Genomic DNA, 23,215 nt, shown 5'->3' with positions numbered 1-23,215 from the left:
AAGTCTATGTTTTATACTGACCACAATTTTTTACCATGGTGTTCTCAACTTATTTAAAGTTTCTCAGAATTAATGCATTTGGGGCTGTTTTATCACTAGAATTATGTAATAGAGAAGTAAAGTAATACAACCAGATTTAAAATAAGAAAGAGCCCAGCTGGGCGTGGCTCAGCGGTTGAGCGTTGACCTAGGATCCAGGCGATCGGGGTTCTATTCCAGGCAGGGCACATGCCCGGGTTTCGGGCTCGATCAATGACTCTCTCATCATTGATGTTTCCATCTCTCTCTCTCCCTCTCCCTTCCTCTCTCTGAAATCAATAAAGATATATATATATTTTTTAAAAATTGTTAAAATAAAAAAAGCTTTCAGAAATCAGGCAATATTGATGTTAGCAGGATAATTCTGAGATTAAAAAGAGAAATACAAACTATAAAAAAAGCAAACACAAATTATAACATTAATACAAATCTGCTCTAATGTGATTTATCAAACCTCAGCAGCCTTTGTTTGAAACTATATATCAATTCTAAGTAAGTGTTTGATGTAATGTTTTCTTTTCTTGCAAACAGATTTGTGTATGTTCTTTGACAAATAAAAACTGCTTCCTTATTTAGAAACAAAACCTGTGTGACAATGGGACTTGCCTAAACCCACTGGAAAAAAATAATTTTAGAGGTAGCATCTCACTTTAGATTGCAATTTAGAAATGGTAGAACTTTGTTTAGCATGGAGGTGTGGAAGACAGGCACTTCTGGGGAGATGTAAGGAGAAACTTTTGTTTAACTTAAAAAGGATTTCTGGGCTAAACAGTCTTTCAAAGAAATCAGTTGAAAGCCCATTAAAAGTTTCAATAAGATTTATTTGATAAATATTTACTAACACAATGTGATACTTAATAATTGGAAAAAAGCAGGACATTATAGTCAAAGAAGACTATTTGCAAAGATAAGACCATCTGTGCTCTGGGAAGAGCAACTGCTGCAGATAGAGTGTGTCTGCTGAGCAAGGTTCAAACTAAGGTGCCGTAGCATATTTGACTACAGAAGTAGCTTCATTAACCTTTCTGACATCTCCATTACACTGTGCGAGATGGAGGGGAGACACTGTCTTAATCATAGCTGCAAACCTAGAGTACCCTGATACATCACAGGAGCCCCGTTAACATGTACAGAAGGGAAACAATTAAACAAGCTCCTAGCTCTTGCTAAACAGCCTAGACTTTATTCGGCAAACAATTTATACCAAGTTTTTTGACAAGTTAATATATTGATCAAAGTCTGGAGAGGGACTTATAGACAGGGAAAAAGAGTTTGAAAACAGTTGAGATATATATATATATACACATGTGTGTGTACATATGTACATATATACATATATACATATATACATATATACATATATACATATGTATGTATATAGTTAATCATCACCCAAGGATATTTTTTTCATTGCTTTTTTCAGAGAGAGTAGAAGGGAGGGAGGGGGGAGAAAGAGAGAGAGAAACATTAATGTGAGAGGCACATCGATTGGGAGACACATCGATTGGGTGCCCCGCACACGCCCAGACGGGAGTGGGGAGAACCTGCAACCCAGGTACCTGCCCTTCGGTCCACAGGTCAGCGGTCTAACCACTGAGCCAAACTGGCCAGGGCAGCAGTTGTGATATTTTTTAAACAAATTGTCACAAGGCACTGGGAGTGGGGTGTAGATTAAAAATAAATAAAAATGGGCAAACATTACAAAGGTAAATAGGTGGCCCCCCTTTTTTTTTAAATCCTCACTTGAGGATATTTTTTCCATTGCTTTTCTGAGAGACTGGGAGGGGGGAGAGACAGAAACATTAATGTGGGAGAGACACATCGACTGGTTGCCTCCTACATTCGCCCTGATGGACCAGGGATCGAGCCTGCCACGGAGGTACATGTCTTTGGCCCGAATCGAACCTGGGACCCTTCAGTCCCCAGGTGGATGCTCTAACCACTGAGCCAAACCGGCTGGGGCTCTATGTGGCTTTTAAGAAAATGAGGGAAGCCACAGTACTGCCCAACAGAAAATCTTTTTCCTAAGCTTTCATTTTTATTTCCAACTACACACTCTCTGAAGGCACCCAAACGCTTCAGTCTCAGCATTACGAAACAAAATTATTTCCAGATTCTTTCCATGTTTCTGCCCATGCCAGTAGTCAGCTTGTTTTGTTTCCTGTTCTTGTCTTGTGACCAAGACCACTGCCTCCGCAGTCTTCCCGACTCGGCCTCTCATTTGATCTCATGTAAAAGAGTGCAGTAGACAGACGCAAAGGCCTTTTTTCATTAAGTAGGAAAAAATAACTTGTTAAAAGTTAAGTTTTTGAATGATAGTTGTAGTTTAAAAAATGTAAGAAAGTTTGTGAGTGCCTACTGTAAAAAAATAATATAAACAGAGCTACTGCAAGAGGGAGTTAGAGCTTCCATCCCGGAGGAACTGCCTGGCACTCTTCTGCCTCAAACCTTTGGAATGCTAAAACTGGGTAAAATAACCTTCAGACTGGGCCTAAAGCAGCACTGTATCCCAAACAACTGTCGCAAAGCCAGCAAGGAGTCGGGCATCCTAACTGTGGACAAAAATTAAAGACTTTCTTTAAAATTAGCATCACCAGGTTAGCTTATCTGCACCTGTAGAAATTCCTTCCGTAGCTTATTAATAAACACAGACATTCCTTCTAGTCGTGTAACCATTTCCCTTCCCTTTCTCATCAATACACCTGCTTTCACTTCCTAATCCAGAACACTATTTGGGTGGCTTGCACAGCACAAAATTTCCCACTATTCTGGGGGCTAGAGGTGAGATCAGGGCATAAACAGTGCTGGTTTCTTCTGAGGCCTCTTTCCTTGGCTCGTAGATGACTATGTTATTCCTGTGTCTTCCCTCTTTAAGTATCTGTGTCCTAATCTCCAGGTACTTTGGAGTAGGGCCCACCTACATGACCTCATTTTACCTTAATTATCTCTTTATAAAGGGCCTAGCTCCAAATGCAGTCACATTCTGACATACTGGGGGTTAGGATTTCAGCATATAAATTTTGGTGGTGAGTGGGGGCATAATTTAGTCCATAACACTTATAAAAATGCATTTAAAAATAATTAAGTTTTGTTTTTTTTTTAAAGAACTAAAACATGAGTTTTTTACCTCAATGCACTGGTTTCAGAGATTCTATGAGCTCCCTAAAGTGACAGGCAAATGTTTCTCTATAGGGGCATTTGTGCATATTTCTGAGAGAAAGGCTTTATCTTTCATAAGCTTTATGAAAGGGCCTGTAATCGAAATTATTTTAAAGTTTAGAACACTAGGTAGGGGAACATATAAGTGATATTTATATAATATCGAAGCAGGTAAAGACTCCCTAAGCTTAACAGCAGAAGGAAAGCACACGCCCTAAAGGAAATATGGAGATTTGACTACATAAATATTAAACAATTTTTTTTTTGTGGAGAAACTGTTAACAAAGTTAAAAGTAAAGGCCTGGGGGAAATAATTATAGCATAGATAGGGAGGTAGCATAAAATGGAGTTACAGGCATGGGCTTGAAATTTTATATACATGAAATCTTTAAGACTAGCCTATCTATGACTAGCCATGTAACTTTCTACAGAATGTGTAAGCTTCTCTCATTCTTTCTTCACCTCTAAGATGGTGATTACACCAGCCCCAGTGGGGGGGTGTTGGGGAAGCAGCCAATTGATGCGCCTCCCCTCCCTCCCCTCTCCCTTCCACTCTCTCTGAAAAGCAATGGAAAAAATATCCTCTCACGAGGATTAAAATGGGGATTACAATCCTATTTAATAGGGTTATCAAGAAACTTATATAGGATTATATATTTAAAATTACAATGAGCGGCACATAATATAAATCAATAAATATTGGTTTAGAAGGCAAATATTTAATATTTATATTAATATATATAATTTATAAGGTGTGGGTTTTTTTTATTTAATATGAAAAAACAAATACCTCAAGGAAAAACTGGCATCAGATATAAACAGAGAATCTAGCAAATTAGTGCAAATGGTAAATCCAACAGAAAAAAAAATTCAGCCTAACACAGATCAGTACAAGTGTCTTAGAGATGGTTTTAAATTGAACCTAGTTAATATATTATTAATAGTATAGTGTATACTAGGCATATACTATGCCTAGTATATGACAAGTATTGAATGAATAAATCTGAAATAAATTGTTCTTACTTTCATAATTATAGGTCATAAATTTAAGCCTTATTAATGTTTTAGAAGTTAAAAAAAATAGAATAAATCATAAGAATAAATAAGATTAAAAGAGAAATAATTTTTAAAGAAATAAATGCATGAAGCAAATGACAAGACAGGATTTAAATGGAACTCTAAAACACACACACACACACACACACACACACACACACACACACAAATCAAGGCAGTAGGATGACATAATCCCCAGTTACCATAAACTAAATATTTATAATAGAAACTCAAAATGGTAATTTAGTAAAACAGATCACAGAAGGAGGGGGGGGGAGAATTAGTTGTCCTCAATCACTCATATAATCACAATGAGGCATTTCCATAGTTAAAGTTTTATGTTTTGCAATGCCTCCCTCTCAGGTGGAGAGCCTCCCCTTCCTCCCCTCCCTCGCTCACCTTTTCCCATGACTCATTCTCTTTCCCGCTCGCCTTGTCATCACAGGTGCTGCGGCTCTATAATTAAAATAACGTCAACTGCGTCCCTTGCAGAAGGTACAGAGAGCCTCTCTCCAGGCTCGCCCTCCTCTATGACAACTTCCTCTTTCATTTGTTCAAAAATTGTCCTGTCTTGGTTTATTGTGAGAAGGAAATTAGATGTCATTTGTGAATCCACTTTAAAAATACAAAGCAATTGGCTATTTTAACATTATAAAGATCTGTTTTGAAGGAGTGATTCTGAAAGCATATGACCACTGAGGTTTGAAAGGCTCCATTTAATGACTCAAACTCTTATGACTGTTGCTAATGTTCAGCCTCATCATTTGTTCCCCAACGATGATCATCACTCCCCTTGCCCATACCTGGAGAACATCAACGCCAGCCTTCCATAAAGAGAGCAGCAGTTCAAAGGCCTGTGAGATCCCAGCTAACAAAAAAGGGTCATGAGACCACAAAACTGCCCATGCTCCTGTCCTGAAGATTGAGTATAAACTAATCAAGCATCAATGTCTCCTATGCTTTTGTCCAATCCATTACAAGAAAAAACTAATTACCTTGGAATAGGAATAGGAAATGAAGGAAAAGGAAAGGGAAGCATATATAGACCCACTTCACAGCAGCAAGAAGGTTATGACCCAAGCCTCTCCTGCAGGAGGGCAGTCACTGAGCACTGTCAGGAACAGGCGATCAGACAGAGAAGGCACCTTCCTTCCTTACACCTAAGCCAGCCCCCTCACTCCCAGACTAGCTTCCGCTCCCCTGTGTCATGCCACTTCCCATTAGCCTCTGTATTTGCCAGCCTGAGTGTTTCACCAAGTGGTTCATCTCATCCAGTATTTTATGAAACAGATTTTTTGTCATAAGGTCAGATCACAGTGAGCACCCAAGGTAATAGGAAGCTTCAAGTAACAGAGAGTGAATTCATTCTAAATTATTCATAGAAAATATGCCTCCAGACTGAAAAAATATCCCATGTGTGGTGAACCCACATCAGCACACACCTGCCCTATTTTTATTTCCCGCTTTGGCTTGACACTTTACATACACAAAGTCTCTCTGAGATGACTGTGGCTTGGTTGATTACCAGTTGCCGATATGACATCATTGCAATGAAAACTACATTAGCCACGTCTTTGACGTGCCCTGCACAGAGTGGAGATGGCAGGATACGTCCCAGAATATATGTAGCCTACATCTGGCTGAGACAAGGTACAAATTCCTTCTACATTCTGAGTTGCATTACTTGAAGTGTTAATTTTCATGAGCTGAGATTTTTTTTTAAACCAACTAAATTAAATTTTCTCAAACACTGAAGTGCAGTTGATAATCTTAATATAAAACTCTCCTCATTATTTTTCCAAGTTTAATTTTGGCCTATTTACAGCCCATTTAGATAAAGCAAATTAAAGAGGCCATTCTTTTGTGTGTGTGTGTGTGTGTGTGTGTGTGCTAGACTGTACACTAGCATGTAAATGAGGAATATTTCAGAAAGGTAGGCAATTATGCATACTGAATATGTATTTGTGTCCATGCATACATAAATGCATATATATATACCTTGTTGCCACTTTGCAAAAATATACCTGAATTTATTCTTAGGTGGGCCCAAGAAGACATTTTGTTTTTAATTTCTCTCTGAAGTAACAAATTGTCTAGCTCCAGAATGTTGCTTACCATTACTGGTTGTGGCCTTAGGGACAGTTACTTTATTACCTTTCTGAACCGTACTTCAAAGGAATTAATTAATTGATGCTCTTAGCAGCCTCATCCTGACAAAAACATATGATACTCAAATGTTAAACATGGAACCTCAGATGAAACTGTCAGGAAAAAGCTGAATGTGGTTATTAATATGGCTTTTGATAAATATCTGCTCAGCCTCACACTGTGCCTCGTCTGTTTTCATCTTGAAAAGTAGTTAATCTGATTGATGAAGATCCCGGTTCAGATTCTCTCCCATGCTGAGTTTAATAACTGCACTTTTTTCTTTTTCTTTTTCTTTTTTAAATCTTATTTTCAAGCGGAAATGTTTGTGCTTTCTGGTTTGACTGTTTTCAGGAGCACAAGTTTTAAGTGGGGGTCCCTGGCACATCCAGAGATGGTAGGAGTTCCTTACTGTCACACATCACAGAAGCACAAGAGACGGTTTCCCAGACCCTAGCTCTTTACAAAGTGAGGTTTAATGGGGATGCTGTCAAATACTAATGCTAAGCCTCCAGGCACAGAAGAGCAGGCCCATCAGGACAAATCAGGCAGCCAGCGCAGATCGCCCACCAGCCTTGGCCCATTATCATTATCACCGTCTCCCATGAGCCATGACATTTTTCCATCATAATTCAAATCATTCTGCTTCTAGATTAAGCACAGTCACAACAATGGCTGACACAATAGAAAACAGGCTGTGCTTCACGGCACCCATGCTCTAGCTTTCAGAGCCCCCTAATTCCCTCTACCCGCCCTAATTGCCAAGTGTTAGCAAGCATCGCTCCCTATTTTAGTGAAAAGGAAATTGAATGCAAGAAGGTAATTCGGCAACTAACCTGACTGGGCACAGTCGAAAATCAGTTTTGAAATAACCTCTTAATTTCATAGTAACGGATCATTACGGCGATTCAAGAAATAAATCGAAAACTTTATCTTTTATTTTAGTCAACTGTATTTGGATACCACGAATGTGATCCCATTATAAATCAGTGCTCCAGAGAGAAAAGTTGGGGCTAAAATTCCCATTTTTTCAGTAAAAGGCCTACAGTCATGCAGGTAACTAACTACGCTCCTGCATTCGCTTTATGATCACAAATCAAGCAGAGCAACTGATGTTTGTCGTTTTATTTGCAGATGCGGATTTCAACATCCTTCTGCACCACCTGGTTATGTCACTGGGACCTTCACACTCCGGAAGCTATGTATGCTTATTTGCTCGACAGTTCCTTCTCTGTGTCAGTTACTGATGGGTTACTGGATAAGAGGCTTAATTCACTGTTTTCAATTATTTTCTAAATGCCATTTTAAATGCCAAGTGTGTGGGGGAGGGCGGTTTCATAAATTTCATATATGTACACACATACTTGCTGAAGTCTCCAAATCAATGTGCATCTTAAAGAAATCAGTAATATTCTACATTTAACCAATATTGGAGAAGGCAAACATACTCTGAATTGAAACTGGTCTCTTAATTCAATGTGTTACTTACCCATAAGGATTTTAACTTTTTTCATATCTCACGAGTTAATTCTGTAAATTTAGCACATTTTATACAATGAAGAACATAAAAATAGTCAATGTTCCCTTTAAAAAATTATTTCTACTCTAGGAAAATATTCTGGGTCACCTATGGGGAAAATGCTCTGCTTATCCGCCTGCCTCTGTGGAAATATAATATAGAACTTCAAGTTGAAATGTCCTGTAACATTTATCCAGATGCACCTACCATTCAGGGGAAAACAAAGCTACTATTATAAATTAAAACAATCATTTAATGTGTTTAATAATCACAAACAGGCTATCACTGAGCTTTAGAGAAGCAGTAAGATAGGCAGGAAGATTTCAGAACAAAGAGACTTGTTTCTTGTTTTGATTCTTAATTAGCCCTGGGAAAGTATATTTACCTCCTCAGCGCCTATAAAAAGCTACCTGCTTTCTTCAGTTTCTAAGTTCCAGCATTCTATGGTGATGAAAATATTTTTTTAAAATTACCTCTTGTACCTTTTTATTTGGTGATGAGATTTCAGATAAAAATTACAAATAGCATTGCCAGAGAGCGGCCCCTGATCTGTATCTTGAAGATGAGGAAATATCCTGCCAGGACTGAAGACGCAGCTGTAGAAGCGCGTTTCAAGCAGAGGGGACATGCACGCGAAGGCCTAGAGCCAGAGAGCAGAGGGGACATGCACGCGAAGGCCTAGAGCCAGAGAGCAGAGGGGACATGCACGCGAAGGCCTAGAGCCTGAGAGCAGAGGGGACATGCACGCGAAGGCCTAGAGCCTGAGAGCAGAGGGGACATGCACGTGAAGGCCTAGAGCCTGAGAGCAGAGGGGACATGCACGCGAAGGCCTAGAGCCTGAGAGCAGAGGGGACATGCACGCGAAGGCCTGGAGTCTGAGAGCAGAGGGGACATGCACGCGAAGGCCTGGAGTCTGAGAGCAGGTGGCCCACAGGGAAAAGTTAGAGTGGGGTTCCCTGCTGGGAAGTGTGGGGCACATTTCAAAGATGGCCCGCAATCATCCCCACTTCACGGCACTCCTGCCTGTTGGTAATTCCCTTCCCTTGAGTATGGGCAGGGCTGAAACTATGCCCGGGGTCCTAGCCCACAGAATCCGTGGCATAATAAACCTGTGCTGTACTAAGCCTGGAAGTTGCTGCACAGCAACAGAAAGTGGATACAAATGTAAAATTCATTTAATCAGGGAGTCTGCTGCACTCAAAACAGAACTTAGGGGCCTCACACATAGAAAATGCTGAATACATTTTTTAATGGAAGGAAGGAAGGAAGGAAGGGAGGGAGGAAGGAAGGAAGGAAGGAAGGAAGGAAGGAAGGAAGGAAGGAAGGAAGGAAGGAAGGAAGGAAGGAAGGAAGGAAGGAGGAAGGAAGGAAGGAAGGAAGGAAGGAAGGAAGGAAGGAAGGAAGGAAGGAAGGAAGGAAGGAAGGAAGGAAGGAAGGAAGGGACGGGCTATAAAACAAATCAATATTAACATTAGATATGTTTTACTCATCAGCTTTCAAATGAGTCATTCTTAATTTTAGGGTAACAATGTAAATGACTTCATTGCTGCCCTTTGGGGAGGTATGCCATGTAGACACATAAAATGACTTCTTAAGAGATCTGCAGGGAAAATGGTGTCCTGGGAGCAGAGCAAACTCAGTCAAGAAGAGAACAAACGGAATTGTCTCTATTAACTTAGAAGCTTGTAAACTGTTTTCAGTCCGAAGAGGTTCTGTCACCAGATTCTACCACCACCACAAACTTCTCCTAACTTTCTCGTGTTTCTCTCCAACACGTCTCCTGACAAAAGCAGGATAAACTCATCAAGAAAAGGCGGAAATCCCAAGGCCAGCTGAGCCTGCTGGCAGGAATGGAAGAGGGAACCTCAGGGCACCACTGAGAAACCCGTTTGCCCTGGAAAAATCCAAGATCACGCCCCAACCCCTTCCCAAACAACCTTGTGATGAGCTTTTCTTCGTTAGCACACTAAAAATCATGGGCAGGAATAGAAATTTAACATTAAAATGAGGCATGTGAAGTGTGGTTAGGCATGTTCCTAGCATGTTTGAAAACTGTACATGCATCCTTGGGAATCTACGAACTTTCCACCCTTCCTCAGGAATCCCCACCCCTGAACCCACCTATCCCCTCTCCCCCCTGACACTTTAATACTCTCCTAATTCCCCAGAATCTGGTAAAAAGACTCATTAGGCATTCAATTATCCTTCCCCATTCCTTGGCCAAGAAATAAAGTGTCTGACTTGCTTTGCCAAATACTGTCTGATCCTACTGATATGAGTGACACTGGGCAGAATGACCACAATTGGAGGTCTCTGACCCCCAGGGGTTCGTGACAGTTCTGCAGGATTCAGGTGAAAGACTTAGGGATGAGAGAAGGGCATTAATAAGAAAAGAAGTATGACTTTTTGACTAGGAAATCAAGAACAGCTGAACAGGAAAGGTAGGAAATTTGGTGAGCGACAAAAATTATACCTGAGAGGCATGAGGATTTACTGGCAATGGAGCTTCATCGGCCTAACTTTTCTAACAGTCATCCTAGTCCCGCGCAGGTCTTGAGGAATCCTGGTCCAGTTCTGCATGTAAAATGCAGAAACAATGAACATACTATTTGCTTTATACCAAATGAGGATTTGACTTAAATTGTTTTAGAGACAGATTTTGTTAAAGGCTTGTCCTCATGGAATAAATATCACTGTATCAAGAAAATCTAAGTTACCAATATTGTGTGATTTATATTTTAATGGATCTTTTTATTGTGCTTTTAAAATGAAAAACTTACTTTGATTCCAAAACCACAATTCTTTGAGGAGGAAGTAGAGTTACTTAAGTGTCTTTAATTAAAGATTAGTCCTTCCTCTATAATGCAACAAATGACACTGTAGGGACGCACACGGACTAGTGAAAAAGGAAAGTCAGAACTCCATGTTAGCTAGACTAGCCCCATTAGGTAATTCTTGTTGAAGGCACATTTCCCTCACATGAGTTATATCTTTGAAAAATCAATATATGGAAAACAGTTCTTCATTTGAGTGTGAATTTACATGTGAATATGTGGTCACAGGGTATGTTCAATGCCTGTGTTCAGATGGATTCACCAAAATCTCTCTAATCTACTACACAAAATGTATGTCCCAATCTTATCACTTGTGGGCAGAAAATAAGAGAGCTCAATCTTTCAGGATATCCTGGTAGAATTTCTAATCTGGATAAACAAACCATTAGATATTTTTAACAAACATTCGTCATTTCAGAATAGATGTTGATTTATAAAATTATTTCAGAGATAGTACAGAGTCACTAAACTCTCCACACCCAGTTACCCCTATTATTAGTACCTTACATTAGTATGATACGTTTGTTATAGTTAGTGAACCAATATTGATATATTACTATTAACCAATGTCTATATAGTACTCATATTTTCTCAGTTTTGACCTAATGTTATTTTTCTGTCCCAGGATACCATCTAGGACACACATTACATTTGGCATATTCCTTAGGTTCCTCTTATCTGTGATGGTGTTTCACATATTTTTTGTTTTGTTCTGTTTTGATGACCTTGATAGTTTTGAGTACTGGTCAGGTATTTTGTAGAATTTCACGAGTCTGTCTGAGATTTTTCTCCTAATTAGACTGTAGTAATTTGCTTTGGGGATAAAGACCACAGAGGTAACGTGTCATTCTCACCACATCATGTCAAGGGTTCATACTATTAATATAACTTTTCACTGCTGAAATACACCTTGATCACCTGGCTTGAGATAGTGTTTCCTGTGTATCTCCACTATAAAGTTACTCAGTTTTCCTCCTTCCTGTACCGAACTCTTTGGAAGGCCGGCACAATACACACTGCACACTAAAGAAACAGGGAGTTATGCTTCACTTCCTAGAGGGTTAAGTATCTACTATCAATTATTTGAAAGTTTTCTATATTGAAGATTAGTCTGTTCTCCCCATGTAATTATTTATTCCATTATTTATTTATGTCAACATGAACTCATAGATATTTATTTTACAATTTGAGTTGTAAATTAATTATACTTTATTTTATTGCATAAATAGTTTCAGCTTTGGCCATTGGGAGCTCTTTCAATTTATTCCTGTGTCCTTTTGACATACCTCTGTCATGTGAGTTTGGATTTTTGGATGGTGGCAGGACACTTCCTTACTTTCTAGTACTACGTGATGCTCCAGGCTCATCTTATATATTTCCTAACTCAGTCCTAGAATCAACATTTCTCCAAAGAGACTTAATAGCATTTTTGGAGACTGGAATTAGAAGCCATGATCTGGGTACTAGGACTCTTGGTAATTTTGGTGTCATTGGAAACTTCCATTTTAAGAAACAAATGGCTATTTTCTATGTCTCGAATGATATAACCTTAAAATATATAGGGAATGGGAAGCAGTGTGAAGCCCTAGGGAAAATTTAAATATGATATTTCAATAATATGACAACCTACAAAACCTGTATAGCAGTGCACTTAAACACAGAAATAATGTATCTCCCCCAAAGAATATGCTTTTTGAAGTATTGTTTCATTTTAGCATTTGACCGTTCCCTTAATTGAAATGTTTAAATGTGATTTTATACTTTAATTCCAAGTTTGTGGGAGAGGTAGGGGGGCATGGGTAAGGCAGCACAAACATTAGTGACTATTGGAGAAATTAAAAATTGAATTAAAGAACCTTGATAATGTCTTTTTAAAATTAAAATCAGTAAATTTAGTTGCATTATGAAGATTGTAAGTTTTACCAAAAAAAGGTAATCATTTGAAAAGCTTTGCTTTAAAATTAATTATTTCATAGATAAGCATATAAAATTCCCTAATCTCTTCAGATTATCTTAAATCTTGAAAACATAAAGTGCACATCAGTGGCATCAAATTCCATAGTTTCATCCAAAAAGGTACACCTTTTTCTAAAAGCCCAGTCTGTTAAACCAGATGCTGTTAATTCAATCAAGAATGGGGAATTTAACAAATGATTTTTTTAAAAAAAAGCAAAACAAAGCAGGATGCTTCACTCTCAGCCATCAGAAGAGGTGATTATTCTTTCTGGTTTTCATTCATTCCTCACAATGAAAGTACAGCTGGAGATATATAGGGAGATGCAAATAGGCAGGATAAATGTCAAATGCTTAAGAATGATTTATAGCATATTTTACTAATTCCTAACTAAATAAATTGGTGAGGCAGAGTAAGAACCTAAGAGGTATTACCTTGAGGGAGATATAATAAAATTTATTATGTTTCTTTTGAACTAAAAATATTTTTAAAAATAGTAGTATAAATTTCAGTCAAAATGTTCCTGTTCTGTGAAGGTTCCCTGACTACTTCAAGGGTTTATGGTACATAAATAGTATAAAAATATACAGTATACCTTGCATTGAAAATGCATTCCTCCAGAGATGATATGCTATTTTTAAAAAGGATTTGGGATTATACTTTTCTGTTTGCTCATTTGTTTCTGTTTTTAATAGATGGGCACAGGTTTAGATTAAGATCTAGAATTTACTTTCCAATACTTAGGGCAGAGGTTCCCTCTATACATTTAGTACCATGTTTAAATAGACAAGTTTTCTTCACTTTCAATTCTGGGGATAAAGTTATTTTCAGTTCCCTTTTCCATTGAGATTGTATCCACCTGGGGTTTCAGCTTTATTCCAGTGTCTCCAATTAGATTTTGTACTTGGACAGGCTCCAGGATTAGTCCCCGGACCCCTGTGCACTAGTGGCTACCAACATAAGCTTGCCTTGTCACCAGAGTCAAGGCCTGGTCCACACACTCCAAACTGGCTCGAGTGCGTGCTCTCCTTTCGGGTTCCAGCATCCACACTGTCTCTGTCTTTTGAGGATTCCTCGTTTTCTTCAGTCAGCAATTGATTAAATGTCGTTCTACATTCCACTTAAAACATGTTTTAGTATTTTCTTGTTTATGGCTACTATGATTTTTGTTTTCAGGGAAACGCTTGCGTGGGGCATCCAGTCCTCCAAACTGCAGAAACAGAAGTTTTCATTCTTTCCTTAACCTCTCTCAGGATTTTATACACACACATCCGCCGAAACCACCTTTTCCAACCTCTCCAAAGAGTCTCATGTCAAAGGCTGTTCAATACTCACTACTCTATACTCAGCAGCATAGGACATTGCTGCCCTTCACTTTTCCAAAACACTTTTTCCATTGTTTTCCAGGTGTCAACTCTCCCGGTTCTCCGTTTCCCACACACATTGTTCCTCTCCAGTCACCTCTTTTACTCTCCCTCCTTTATTCTTTACAGCATCTATCACAAATTAAAATTATAATAGTATTTCCTTATTTAGTGTCGCTTCATTGCAATAGGCTCTTAAACATCTTGCTCATTGCTCTGTTCCCAGGACCTAAAATAAGGACCGACACATGGAAATAGCCTAGCAATTTGAAAGGCAGCTTAGCTAGGGCGGGCCTAACTGGGCTCGAACCCTGGTTCCGCTGCGTACTATGACCAGGTTACCAATCTGCCCATTCCTAACTGGAAAATGTTACTCAACTGCAAAATGGTGGTAATATTAGTGGCCACTTTAGGATTAAATTGAGTCAATAAAGTTAAAAGTGCTTAGAGCAGTTCCAAGCCTAAAGTGAACACTCAATAATATTAACATACTATTAGAGTACTAGGTAGCAAATAAATGTTTTTTAATTATATATGAAAAACAAGCTAGGTGTTTTAAAAAAGAATAGTTGGTATTAGCACTATTTTCTTTTATTCTGTGAGAATGCACTCTACAAAAAGAAGATATGACTGAAAGAGTTAACCATGGATCTGCTTACTCCAGGATCATAAGCTGGTGTTTTAAACAAAATGCCAGAACACATTCTTAGCACTGATTCTATGTTACATTTGATCAGTTTGATTATGTTTTGATATTGTATGTCAAGAGCAATTGTTAGAAATATGTGGGGTGAATAGCATAGTAACATTTCTATTATTTTTATTCAAAAAATGAGAACATAACTATCAATAAATGGCCTATTTCAAGAAGTTGAAAGAATTTTAAATTTGACTTTCTCACTCTATTAGTCAATTTTGGGTAAGTTTTGCTACAGTAACAAACAAATTCTCATCTCAATGGATTTACCTTAAAAGAACAAAGAATTATTTCTCACTCATGTCACATATGTATTACGTATTGGCTGCAACTCAGTTTCTTTCCTCTTAGTTTCAGGACTCAGGCAGTCTAGAAAGGAGAAACCGTATCTAAAAAATTGCCAGTTGTATGAAAGAACAAAAAACAGTATGGCAGAACCATACAATGACTCTTAAGATAAGTGCTTAGAAGTGGCACAAAGCCAGCCCCTCTATTCGCATTCCACTGGGCCAGGTAAATCATGTACCAAGTGTGGTATCAACAGAGAAGGAAACAACAGTTGTATTTTAAAGAGGGATAACACAAGACAAGTGTCCAAACATGATATTAGAGTGTGGAGATGTGTAATCCTAACATAGATAGGGAAACATTGTACTTGAAGATCTGTACCAACTTCTAAAAAAGATGCATGTGTGTTTGTGTGTATGTGCTGCAAACATCTATTTTAAATCATACTTGAAAGAGCATTTCCATAGACAATAGAGAACAGTAGGCTTCATTATGGTTAACTTATCAATTTCATCAATCTTAATGCACATTATAAAATGAATTATTTGGCTACAGCGATAACCATTAATTGTGAAAATGGCAAAAAATGGACAATGGGCAATTTGTGTATGCCACTGTCTGCATTCATTGAAAATAAACAGAAGTTAGGGCTCTATGATTATTAAATTTAATCATTTAATAAGACTCACATTCTAAAATAAAATTTATATAAACAATCTACATTTTTTCCTAGTGCCGAATTAGCTGATTCGTGAATAATTAGCTATACCAGGAACTGAGGTATAAGAAAGATTGACCTGGTCTGCTTTATGTTTCTAAGCAAGATATCCAGGGACAAAGATGCAATAATTTTTATAATTTCATGGCAATTTTCAGGGAAAAGTACCAATTTCACAGTGACATCTAGGGAAATGTGATGATTTCATGCAGATTTAATTCTCTGTTTCTAAACTATCCACAAACACAGCTCACATAAGTGTAAAAATAGATAGCTTCCTGTAAAATTTTCAGTATTGTAATTATAAAAATGAACAAACAGGTGAAATAGAGAATTTTGAAAGTTAGAAGAGTTGATCCTAGAAAAGTAAAAGAATGATTATATATTCTCTTGAAGAAAACTCTTCAAATATATAAATTTAGGTTAAAAATTATTTCAAATCAAGTACAATTCCCCAATGGCAAATTCCGAATTTAATTTTGATACAAGGTTGCCAATTTTCCCATCAGTAACACAAATTGTCTTCTGACAACTCAGTTTACAAAATCTAGAAAATGTTGATTATTGATATAATCCAAAAATATGTTTAGTTAATTTTAGAATATGTTTTTTAAAAATAATATAATATGACAATAATAATAATATGACAACTCAGGGATCTGGGGAGAAGTGAATATTGTTTTGTATGCCCTTCATTAATGCATCAGGACACAATTAGTCAGGCTTTTCATTTCAGTATTTTTCCCACCTAAAAATGGTAAACCTATTAATACATTTATTTAAGACACATAGAGTTCTTATAATAGCTAATAAAATAAATGCACAAAGAAATAATTCAGCAGAAACTCTGTAAGGCTCCATCTAATTCCTATGTCAAATTTTTCTTCAAGCTCCCAGTTTAATTTACTTCTAAAACCTATTGTCTTCTGATTCTACTTCAGCTCATTGAAAGACCTCATAAGAGATTTTTTTTACCTTTGGGGGAGAAGAAGGAAGTAAAAGAATTAAGGGAAGAATGTGAATATACAAATGAAGACAGTTACTAGTGTTCTTGGAGTCTCCCAACCAAGAGACAGCACCTCAATCTTCCTTGCTCACTTTCTTGATGTGCACAAAATGCAGTTATTTACATGTCAATAGCTCTTGAGTAAATATTAAATTATGATACAGGGAATTGTATCTATGAACAACATGTAATGAGATTGGTGTCCTATTGGTGGTTGAACCAGACAAAAATCAATACCAAAAAAGCACCAAAAATGACTTGAGTAACTATTTTAAAGAAAACTAAGATTGTGAAAATGCTAAGATGACTATTTTAAATTTTGCTAAAATTGTGAAAAATCCATTTTTTAAGAGAAACATAACATTCTGAATATCAGAACAAATTTTTCATAATTTTAATGGTTTTGGCTTGACTATGTTTACTTGAGTAGGGTTGTATATTCATATCTATACATCCATACAAACTCATAAATTGTGCAAAAAATCACAACTCAACTACTTTCAGACTTCTATGATAAAATAGGAGCATACCAATGAAAATTCCTAGTGATAAAGGCTTGACTTGGGGTGGTGAACACACAATATGGTGTACAGATGGTGTGCTGTGGAATGGTGCACCTGAAACCTGTATAATTTTGTAAACCAGTGTAACCCCAAAAAATTCAATCAAAGGGGGGAGAAAAAAGACTTCTTTGTTTTTCTTTATTAATGGTAACCTGAAGTGACCTATAGCAATTATTCTCAATGTAATCCTCTTCTACCATTTTTTTTAAGTTGACAAGACACATTATTTTGTCTGCCATCCTATTTAGTACTTAAAAAATACCTTATTAACCATGTACTCTTGATTGCTGAAGACAATGTTTCTAGAACATAGCAAGCACAAGAGAAAGATGCACAAACAGAATTTGGGAAGGTAGGCAGTTAGTCAGGGCCAGAGCACAAACAGCACTTCAGCCAGGGTATGGAGGTTGGATTGTACTCTAGGAGCAATGGGAAGCTTATAAAATTGTTTTTATAGGCAGTATTAGGACATGATGCTCTGATTTATTTTTTTTCCCAATTACCATTTACATTTGATATTATTCTGTATTAGTTCAGATATATAGCACAGTAAAGTACAGTAAACCATGCACTTCACAGAGTTGTCCCCTATATTTTAAATACCCACCTGGCCCCGTACATAATAATTATATTATTGACTATATTTCCTATGTTGTACTTTACATCTCTGTGACTGTTCTGTAACTACCAATTTGTATACTCCTTAATCCCTTCACCCAGGCCCTCAGGCTCCCTCCCCTCTGTCAACCTTCAGTCTGTTTTCTGTAACCATGAGTCTGCTTCTATTTTGTTTATTTATTTTGACTTTAGAGCCCACATATAAGTGAAATCATATGGTATTTGTCTTTCTTTGTCGCCTTCTTACTTCATACACAAGAATAAACTCAAAACGTAATAAAGACTTAAATGTAAGACTCAAAACCATAAAACTCCTAGAAGAAAACATAGGCAGTAAAATCTCAGACATTTCTCTTAGCAATATTCTTTCTGACATATCTTCTCAGGAATGGGAAAGGAAAAAAAAAAAAACACAAAAAAAAACAAGTAGGACTATATCAAACTAAAAAGTTTTTGCACAAAAAGGAAAACCATCTACAAAACAAAAAGACAGCCAATAGAACGGGAGAAGATATTCACCAATGATACATCTGATGAGCTAATATCCAAAATTTATAAAGAACTCAGACAACTAAACACCAGAAGAACAAAAAAATCAATTTAAAAGTGGTCAGGGAGATCCAAGATGGTGGTGGACTGAGTGGAAGGTACACTGAACTCTCCCAAGACCAACCTGGATTTACAACTAAAACAGAGAGAAACCATCCTGAAAACCAACTGAAGATGAGCTGGCAAGCACCCTCATAACCAAAGAGGAAAAGTGGAGACCACAGAGACTGGTAGGAAGTGTGGATGCAAGAGGGCTGGCTGGGTTCCCACAGGCAGCAGCTGAAGTCCAGAGGGAGATCTCAGCTGTGGGGGTTCCCACTGAGGGCTCTGGGGCCTAAACCCCCAGGTGGCTTCCCAGCCAAGAGCACCAGGACTGAGAAAGGTGCCCACATAACAGCTGGCTGTGAAAGGCAGCTGGGTTTCTGTCTGCCAGGGAGAGGCAGCTGGAACTGCAGGCACCCTACTAAAGAGCAAACACACAAAGTTTCATGTGCAACCACTCACCTTGGGATCCAGCAGAGAGGGAGTGGAGTGGACTGGAGCTGTGTGGATAGAGTCTAGGGTTGTGGGCTCTGGAGAGTGAGATCAGGGGACACCCACCTGGATTCCTGTGCAGAGTCATTCCACCAGGCTGTGGGGGACATCTTTCTACGGTGGCCAGTTTTCAGCTTTTGCCTAAGGAGGGAAGCAATTGTCCCACCCTGCTGGAAAGGCTCTGGCCCTGCCCAGAGGAGTTTGTACAGCCTGAAGCTTCTTAAGAGACTGATAACAAGCAGATGCCCCACCCCGTGGAGCTTCTACAGCCTGAGGCCCATTAAGAGAATCAGATTAATCAGCCTGCAGGCAGAGGAACCCCTCAGGGTGCTTTGAGACTTTGCCTGATCTGCTTTGGGACCTGGGCTGGAGAAAAGCAGAGTTTGGTGTGCATCTTGGTCCTGTACAAATGCACTCAGTCCCAGCAGTCGAGACCTCAAGCCTAGGGTTGTTGATAGCCCCAAACAGGGTACTCAGGGCCAGTCACAAACTGCGTTTGACACTGGCCTGTACCAGAGACCACCAAAAAGACTGAGAGTCCTAGCAGATCTACCTAAAACTTAAAACCAAACCCCAAAAAGTAGCCAAAATAGGGAGACCAAAAAACAAGCCCAGAATGAAAGAACAAGAGAAGTCTCCAGAAAAAGAGCCAAATGAAATGGAGATAAGCAATCTGTCAGATATAGAGTTCAGAATACTGATTGTAAGGATGCTCAACATCATGAAAAAAGATATGGAAGCTATGAGAAATGACGAGTCAGAAATGAAGAATGACATAGCAGAAATAAAGAATACATTGGAAGAAATAAACAACAGATTAGAGCAAGCTGAGGATCAGATCAGTGAATGAGAAGACCGGGTAGAAAAAAATCACTCAATCAGAGACTCAAAAACAAAAAACAATTAAAAAACAGGAGGACAGTCTAACGGAGCTGTGGGACAGCATGAAACGTAACAATATTCATACTGTAGGTGTGCCAGAGGTCAAAAGTAAGCAAGGGTTAGAGAACCTATTTGATGAAATAATGGCAGAAAAACTTCCCTAACCTGGTCAAGGAAAAAGTCACACAAGTTCAGGATGTGCACAGAGTCCCAAGCAAGAAGAATCCAAAGAGGCCTACATCCAGACACATCATAATTAAAATGCCAAGAATCCAAGACAAAGAGAGAATCTTAAATGAAGCTAGAGAAAAGCAATTTGTTACCTACAAAGGAGCCCCCATAAGGCTGTCATCTGACTTCTCATCAGAAACCCTATAGGACAGAAGGCAACAGCATGAAGTATTCAAGGTAATGCAAAACAAGAATCTGAAACCAAGTCTACTCTATCCAGCAAGATTATCAATCAAGATAGATGGTTAAATAAAGTGCTTCCCAGACAAAAAAAAAAGACTAAAGGACTTTATCATTACAAAACTAGCATTACAGGAAATGTTAAAGGGACTGCTATAATTGAAGTAGAAATAAAGAGAATGAGAAACTTAGGCATAAAGAAACAAAATGGCCCCACCGGGCGTGGCTCAGCGGTTGAGCTTCAATCTAGGATCCAGGCAATCAGGGTTCCATACCGGATCAGGGCACATGCCTGGGTTGCGGGCTCGATCCCCAGTCGGGGGCGTGCAGGAGGCAGCCAATCAATGACTCTCTCATCATTGATGTTTCTATCTCTCTCCCTCTTCTTTCCTCTCTCTGAAATCAATAAAGATATATTTTAAAAAAGAAAAAGAGAAAATGGCACTAGATAAGTATCTTTCAATAATAACCTTAAATGTAAATGGATTAAATGCCCTAATAAAAAGATATAGGGTGGCTGAATGGATAAGAAAACATGACCCAAATATATGCATCTACAAGAGACCCACCTCAGAACAAAAGACTCATACAGGATGAGAGTGAAGGGTTGGAAAAAAATTTTCCATGCAAATGGAAATGAAAAAAACCTGGGGTAGCAATACTCATATCAGACAAAATAGACTTCAAAATGAAGACCATAACTAGAGACAAGAAATGTCATTACATAATACTAAAGGGATCAATCCAACAAGAGCATATAACCCTGATAAACATATATGCACCCAATATAGGAGCACCTAAATTTATAAAAAAAACTTCTAGAGGACTTTAATGGAGAGATCTACAGCAATACAGTCATACTTGGGGACTTTAACACCCCACTGACTTCACTGGATAGGTCTTCTAGACAAAGAATCAACAAGGAAACAATGACCCTAAATGACACACTAGATCAGATGGATTTAATTGACATTTACAGAATATTCTACCCCAAAGCTGCAGAATATACATTCTTCTCAAGTGTACATGGTACATTCTCAAAGATAGACCACATGTTAGGACACACAAAAAGTCTCTACAAGTTCAAGAAGATTGAAATCATATCAAGCATTTTCTTGGACCACAGTGACATGAAATTAGAAATCAACTACAGTAGAAACACTAAAAAACATTTAAACACATGGAGGTTGAAAAGCATGTTATTAAACAATGAATGGGTTACCAAAGAGATCAAGAAAGAAATAAAAAAGTTCCTGGAAACAAATGAAAATGAACACACAACAATTCCAAACCTATGGCACACAAGGAAAGCAGTCCTGAGAGGGAAGCTCATAGCACTACAAGTCTACCTCAAAAAACAAGAAAAACTTCTAATAAACTCTCTAACCCTACAACTTAAAAACTTAGAAGAATAACAAGAAAAGCCCAGAGTAAGTAGAAGGAAAGAAATAATAAAGATCAGAGCAGAAATAAATGACATAGATACTAAAAAAACAATACAAAAGATCAATGAAACCAAGAGCTGCTTCTCTGAAAAGATAAACAAGATTGATGAACCTTTAGCCAGGCTCATCAAGAAACAAAGAGAGAGGACCCAAATAAACAAAATCAGAAATGAAAGAGGTGAAATAACAACTGACCCAACAGAAATACAAAGGATTGTAAGAAAATACTATGAACAACTATATGCCACCAAGCTGGACAACCAGGATGAAATGAATAAATTCCTAGAAAAATACAACCTTCCAAAACTCAGTCAGGAAGAGTCAGCAAGCCTAAATAGGCCAATAACTGCTGATGAAGTTGAAACAGTAATCAAAGGGCTCCCAGCACACAAAAGCCATGGCCCTGATGGCTTCACAGGGGAGTTATACCAAAAATTCAAAGAAGAATTAACACCTAACATCCTCAAACTATTTCAAAAAATCCAAGAGGAAGGATCACTTCCAAACTCTTTATGAGGCCAGCATTAGCCTAATTCCAAAACCTGATAAAGACGCTACAAAGAAAAAGAATTACAGGCCAATATTCCTGATGAACCCAGTGATCCCACTTCTAGGAATATATCCTAAGGAACTCAAAACTCCAATCACAAAGAACTTATACACCTCTATCTTTGTAGCAGAGCAATTTACAATAGTTAAGATCTGGAAACAACCCAAGTGCCCATCAGCAGATGAGTGGATAAAAAAGCTGTGGCACATTTACAGCATAGAATATTATGCAGCTCTAAAAAAGAAGGATCTCTTACCCTTTGGGGGAGCATGGAGGGAACTAGAAAGTATTATGCTAAGTTAAATAAGCCAGTCAGAGAAAGACAAGTACCACATGATCTCACTTATATGTGGAATGTAATAAACAAAATAAACCGATGAACAAAATGGATCCAGAGACATAGAAGCATGGAACAGACTGAGGGATCTCAGAGGGAAGGTGGGGAGGGGGGGAGTGTGGGGAGAAATTAATCAAAGAACTTATATGTTTATAAGCATAACCCATGGACACAGACACTGGTCTGGGAAAGGCCTGGGGGTGGGATGGATGCGGGGTGGAGGGGATCAATGGAGGGAAAAAGGGGACATCTGTAACATTTTCAACAATAAAGATAAAGAAACTTAAAAAAAAAAAAGTGGGCAGAAGACCTGAACAGACATTTCTTCAAAGAAGACATACAGATGGCCAAAAGACATGTGAAAAGTTGCTCAACATCACTAATAATCAGAGAAATGCAAAAAAAACCCACAATGAGACACTACCTCACACCCGTCAGAATAGCCATCATAAATAAATCAGAAAAAAAGTGTTGGTGAGAGTGTGGAGAAAAGGGAAACCTAGTGCACTGTTGGTAGAATTCAGACTGGTGTAACCACAAATGGAAA

Source organism: Miniopterus natalensis, chromosome 10 (genome assembly GCF_054644295.1).
Source record: "Miniopterus natalensis isolate mMinNat1 chromosome 10, mMinNat1.hap1, whole genome shotgun sequence".
Classification (NCBI taxonomy): domain Eukaryota; kingdom Metazoa; phylum Chordata; class Mammalia; order Chiroptera; family Miniopteridae; genus Miniopterus; species Miniopterus natalensis.
The sequence above is the reverse complement of the archived record's forward strand: the minus strand, read 5'-3'. Positions refer to the sequence as shown.